Source organism: Cavia porcellus, unplaced genomic scaffold, assembly GCF_034190915.1.
Source record: "Cavia porcellus strain 051 isolate PalLab524CR breed Dunkin Hartley unplaced genomic scaffold, mCavPor4.1 scaffold_10, whole genome shotgun sequence".
Taxonomy (NCBI): domain Eukaryota; kingdom Metazoa; phylum Chordata; class Mammalia; order Rodentia; family Caviidae; genus Cavia; species Cavia porcellus.
Genome location: NW_026947493.1, coordinates 47,056,505 through 47,063,185, shown reverse-complemented (window position 1 = coordinate 47,063,185; position 6,681 = coordinate 47,056,505).

The window sequence follows — 6,681 nt, the reverse complement described above, 5'->3', positions numbered from 1 at the left end:
AGTTGTTTGATAAAACATGATGCTAGGGTTAAAATTTTAAGATCTGGAAAGGTTACTCTAGAGATAATCTGCCCTAGGTAATTTGGTATCTAGAGACACAGTAAGGTTAATCCAAATTATCCGGGAGATTACCCCTTAGACAGCAAACGGTTCCATAAACATCACCACTGCTATCCTAGGCAGAGAAATGATATGCTTCACTTTTGTTAGCATTTTCAAGGAGACTAAACCTGAAAATGTCAGTGAAATGAAGACTTGAGTTTATAGGCAAAGCTGTCACTGGACTGCTGAATTATGAGGCTAGACTTTCAGTAGCTGCCAAGTTATAGGTCAAGCACTTCTAGGTCAACTTTCACCTCTTGCAGAAAACCCATGATGAAATTTCAAAGGCCTTTTAGCGAGGTTTTATTAACTTAAGATAGTTTGAAAGAAAAGGGCAGAATGTGAAGTTTTGTTATCTTTGTCCATTGTTTTCTACTTTTCATGCTGCAGTGCTTGTAGGATCATACATGGATAATCGATTATGGACACACAGTGGGAAAGATGGAATGGAAAGGCACTCAAAATTCTTAAAATAGGGCATTTGCTACACAGTACTCATGAACTAAAGAATCAGTTGCTTTTTCCTTTTTCTTTTTACATTTAACCTCTAAGTTATTTAAAATTAAATTGGAATAATTAATGTTTCAGAATTATTATACATATTATAAAATAAAGGGGGTGTACAAATTTAAAGATCATAACCTAAAACTCCTCATTTCCTAGCACACAATAGGTGTTCAATAAGTGTTGGTGAATTCTGTTCAATTACTTCATTAAAAACAGGGTCAAAAAAAAACAAGGTCAAAATTTAGGTATTAACACATGCAAACTGCATGATTTGTATATAAGTGACCGTTTATACATATGAGTAGTTATTTGGCAAAAGAAATATTTAAAAAATAGCCAGATATGTGAATATAAAAGACATTATTATACAACAAAATTATAAATGGTATAAATTAGCAATTTCTGTTTAACTTTCAGGAAATTAAGTCTAATGCCAATATGAGTATATTCTATGAAAATCCATATCAATCTTCATCATTCTTCATATTTTGTGCTTTAAAAAAATCTATATCATTCTTCATATTTTGTCCTTTAAAAAAAAGCTGAAAGCAATCCATTTCTTTCCAATTCAATTGCCACCATGTTAGCACACACTTCTACTAGCACCTGTTGAGACTTGTGCAATAATTGCCTGACTGCACTCTTCAGATTCTTATTGGCCTTGTAAAATTAATTTACAAGGAAAGCAATTTTGTTCAATATTCATATCCATACATTTCCTAGCTTGAAACATTTCAATAGTTTTGCACTTAGAGCCTTCACAGAAGCACAAAGAGGCCCATGGATACTAAACTTCACATTCAAGAAAGGCCACAAATGTAAAGCTTGACCTCACCTCCAAACGAGGGCACACAGTCCCAGAAATGCAGAGACAGGATTGAAAGAAAATGTTCACCATACAACTTCAGTGTCCCATGAGATGGGACGTGACATGGTGGTCTGCATAGAGTCCATACCACCTTGCGTACACTTTGAAGTGATTTTTTGTAAATTCTATACTTGCCTTGTGAATTGCATGCCTATACCATTGAAGGCATCTCTTACTCTTTTCTTCTCTCCTTGCTTTCTCTCTCCTTTGTAGTCCTGGGGATTGAACCTATAACCTTTGAACTGAGCTACATCTCTAGCCTTTTTTTTTTTTTTCAGAGAAGGGCTCCCTAAGTTGCCAAAGTGTCTAAGCTGTGCTCAAACTTGTGATCCTTTCTGCTTCAGCCTTCCAGAGTACTGAGTGAGATTACAGGTATAAACCATTCCACATAGCTCTCCACCCTCCCCTCTGCTTCTCCCTCTCCCTGTCCTTCCTCATCCTCCTCCTTTTTTTAATCTTCCTTTGTCTTTTTAATATATCAGAAGCTGTGTCCTGAGTTCCAACATGGCGTGGATCTCAGGAGACACTGGTGGTTCTCCCCCTGAAAGGGTCGCAGTCTGCCACACTGCTGCTGCTTATCAGGGAGGCGAGCTTCTTGCTTGGTTTCTCAGTGTCTTAAGTTTCCAACATGGCGTGGATCTGAGGAGCTATTGGTGGTTCTCTCCCTGGAAGGGCCTCTGTCTGTATAAACAAGCTAGACATTATGGAACCAAAGCACATTACCAGCACGATTCATTGGAAGATGTCAGGATAGCTGGAAACCAGTGATGGATGCTTCTTCTTTACTTCATGTGAACCAGAGGTTCAAATAGTTGTCGAAAACCAGGTCTATTGAATACTCTGGCTCAGTCCATTTGGTTGTGATTTAAAGTCCCACAAAATTTCTCTTAAATCACTGGCACCTTTTACTTTCTGATGATTAGAGCACCTGAGGTAAGAGTTGTGTATTTTAGATTCAAAGTCACTGCAAAAGAGATATTTTTCTCAATGAATAGCCAACTATTTTGGTAGAAAATATATATTTTGGATATATTTTTAACTGTGTTTGTGTTAAATAAATTGGGCCAGTACAGATTAGGCTTTCATTACAGTTGATCTTTAAAATACAGATTATACTTAATATCTGTCTAGATGTTTTATAGGCAGCATGACATAATAAAAATTAATTCTTTAAATGAGTATATATTATTCATCTGGTAATTCTAGCCAAATGTATGAATGAAGAGTAAGTATGTATTTGTGTATACATTGTTCCTTCTTCCCCAGATAAAAAGATGTTTCTACTCCTACAATTTATATCTGGTGGGTAGACAGATATTAATGTAAGAATTACGTAAACATAAGAATAATTATAGCTGAACTAAGAGTGTGGTATTGAGATGGTATATTTGGAGAGGAAATCTGTCTACTCAGAAAGGCCAAGGAAGGCTTCCCAGGAGACAATGGCACTTAAGCTGAGAGCTGAAGGATGAGAGAGGATAACACGGCTAAGCAGTCAAGAAAGAAGGAAAGAGAATATTCCTGACAGGCATAACATGTGAAAAGGTCCTATGGCAGGCGAGGTCGTGGATTATTTGAAGAGTAGAAAGAAAGTCAGTATAACCTGAATTAGAAAAGAAGGAATATGGGGGAAAAAATGAAGCTTCTAATTTAGGTTAGTGTCCAAACAATCAATCTTTTGGACCATGTTAGGCCCTGTATTTTCCTAAGTTCCCTGGAAAAAATGTGTTTTCCCTTTAACTCTTGTGGCTTTTGGAATCTGCTGCAGATGTACAAATGGCTACCCCTCAGCAATTCCACCCTGCCTAGGAACAAGCTGAGTATGAACTGAAACCTCCAAAACTGTAAGCTAAATAAATCTTTCCTTCCTTCATTTTTGGTGTCAGGTATTTTGTCTCAGCAATGAGAGAAAAATAACCAAGACAGAATTTGCTACCAGAGTAGTAGAGTCATTACTGTGACTGTACCTGATCCTGTGTTCAAGAGCCTTTGGGAGTGGCTTGTGGAAAGAGTTTGGAAAGACCCAGTGATGGCACCTGAAACAGTATCCCTGAAACAGCTTAGGCTCTCCTTTATGGGAGATTCTAGTCAAAGCTCAGAAGACCAGAAAATCAGTAAAGATCAAGCTCAGGAGGTTTCTGCTAGGAAAAATGACTGCACTAGTTATTGGACTCCAGATGATGTGTGTTATGGCTCACAGAAAGTTTGTCTGCATTTTGCTTGCATCCAGAGATTTTGCCTGAGACTGAGATTAATGGCAGCAAAAGAAATTTCTAGGTAGTTGAATGTTGAGGCTGTGTCATGGCTACTGTTGGGAGGCTTTTAGCCAGATTTATGTTATGAATCAAGAGCAAAGAGCCCAATAGAATAATGTAAAACACTGAGAATTTGGCCAGGAAAAAAGCTCTAATAAAGCTGTGCCAAGATATAGCTGAGATCTCTATTATTGAAAAGGAGTAGTAAACTATAAAAGGTGGCCTGAGGTCAACACAAGCAGAATCAGGTGTCCACACTTTGCAGCCTCAAAACAGCAGAAGTGACCATTTTGAGGAGAAAGCCACAGAGCATCATGTTCCAGAATGGTGGCAGGGCCACATTAGGTTCCAGAATGGCAGCAGCCATACCATATACCAGAACGGTGGTGGCACACAGAATTTGTTCCTTACAATCAGGTTAAGAGTGTTCAGCAATCTAGGCACTTGACTCCTACAGCCAAGAGAGAAGAAAGCCTGGCTACTGCTCCAGCTGACAATGGACCTTGGAATTATCCACGTGGCATTGGTTTTAGGCACTTAGAGAACATAAGAGTTCTGAGATTGAAAAGGCTTCAACTCTGATTTCAGAAGGCCTGAGAGACCAGGCAATATGCCCCTGATAGGGCAGTGTATGAAGCTCTGAATGTGAAGCCAAAGTTGCCGTGGGAGACCCTAAAGTTTAGAAAAGCCAGGAGCATGGATCATCTAAGAAATCCTGAAAGGAGGTAGCAAAGTCATCCCAAGAGAGAATCTATGGGAGCTACAACCACCAGAAGTTGCATGGAGTTGGAGTCACTCAAGCGTTTTGGAGCTCACAAGCAGATTGCTGCAGATGCTGAACATGGAATTCCAGGATTTAATGTTTTCCCTGCTGTATTTTGGACTTCTTTCGGTTCCATTCCTTTGTATCCTCATTTAGACCCTTATGTGTGTGTGGGGGGGGGTGTGCCATAGAATGCTGGAAGTATTTAACTTTCATTTGTACAGGGGCTAGCATTTAAGAGTTCACCTTACAACTTGGACACTCAGGATTTGGACTTTTCAGTGATTCTCAAACTATTAGGGCTTTGGAAACTCTTGAAGATGAACTATATATATATATATCTTTATAACTATATATATATATATATATATATAACTATATATATATATATATAACTATATATATATATATATATATCTCATATATATCTTTCATGATATATATGAGTCTTTGAAGGTCCAGGGGTGGAATGCTTTGGTTTGGGTTCGAATGTCCCTCAAAGCCTCATGCAGTGATGGGAGGCAGGCCTTTCAAAGGTAGAGTCTAGTATTTGTGATTGGTTCACTGTCTATCTCTGGGATTGGCAGTGTGAGTACTGTACCCTCCCGGGGTGGGTAGCCATCATACAATATAAGACAAGGAAAGAGGTGTGTTATTCACTTTTTTGTTCATTGCCTTTTGTACTTGCTGTGAGTAGCTTTCCTAGTGCCGTGCCTGCCTTGGAGCCTTCTGATTATAAACTGAAACCTCCATAAACTGTGAGCTAAATAAACTTTTCCTTCCTTAATTTCAGGTGTTTGGTATTTTGTCCCAGCAATGAAAGAAAAGCAGGCAAGACAGATGGTAACCCCATTCCTTTGGGTTCCTCTTACATGACCTAATTATTTCCCAAAGGTCCCACCTCCAAATACAAAGTTTCACCATATGAACTTGATGGGGAATTAAAAAAGTATATTCAAGCAATAGCAGTTTATTAGGGCAACTTTTTAAAAAGTTAGAAATATGAGATGCTAAAAACTCAAATCATAAATATTTGTCCAAAAGTGGAATATACAAATAATGATTATAAAATAATAGCTATTATTACAGTAGTGTTTGCTAAGTATCAGACATTATTCTAAAATCTCTACATTTATCAACTCAATATTCAAAGTCATTTTGTAAGGTAACTACTATCATGGTTTATAATTTATAGATGACAAAAGTGAGAAAGATAAAGTTTAAGTAAGGTATATGACTCACGTCTAGTCATATAACAAGCAACTCAGGCCATTTAAGCCAGAACCCATGCTACAATTATTTTTGAGATATACATGGTAGAAGGCTGCATTTATCTGACATGTTAGGACTTGTGTATATGGCTTCAAGTAATAAATGTGGGTTCCATGCAACCACTGAATAATTATTCTAGTTTTTTTTTATTTTAAAAAGAATAAAAGTAAAATTAAACGAAACAATGATAGGACAATAGAAAATCCACAATTGTTACTATATTGCATATTGTTATTCTCTAAATAGCTGCTCAGACTGCAGACCCCAGGCATGCAAAGTCAATCAAATAACACAGATGTCAGACTGTCTCCCTACTTCAATTATTATCATCTCAGCTTATGTGCATCTGACTGCCTACAGTTGGGGGTGGGGCAACTTCCTTGCTGGTTCTCCCCAACTGTCAGGGCCTCCCCTGGCACACAGGGAGTCTATGCAGCTTCCTTGCTGCTCCTCCCCGGACAGCAGGGCCTCCACCAGTACACAGGGGTAAGTGCTGGCTGGCTTCCTTGCTACTTTCCCCGTCTGGCAGTGACTCCACCTGCACTTGAGGGTGGGGTGGGAGCTGCATGGTTTCCTTGGTGTGTCTCCCTGTCTGGCAGGGCTGCTGCCCCTGGTTTTCTTATTCTTGCTAGATTCCTGGATTATCTTCTCCATGGGCTCCAAGTCTCAGTTCAGATCCCTCGTCCATGCCACCCATTTCCCTCCTTCTGTTTCTCATGTTGCTATGTTCTAGGGTCTAGATACCAAACTTAGAGAGGTTCTTTCTCTGCTGCCATCCCTCTGTTATTTTTCCAGAAGACTTTTTATAGTAATTTAAAACTGTTTACTCCTCTTTTGAAAAATAAATTATATTAATTTTCTGTTAAAGTAGATTTTAATATGAAACCTAAAAGAAAATAATGAAGAATAAATTG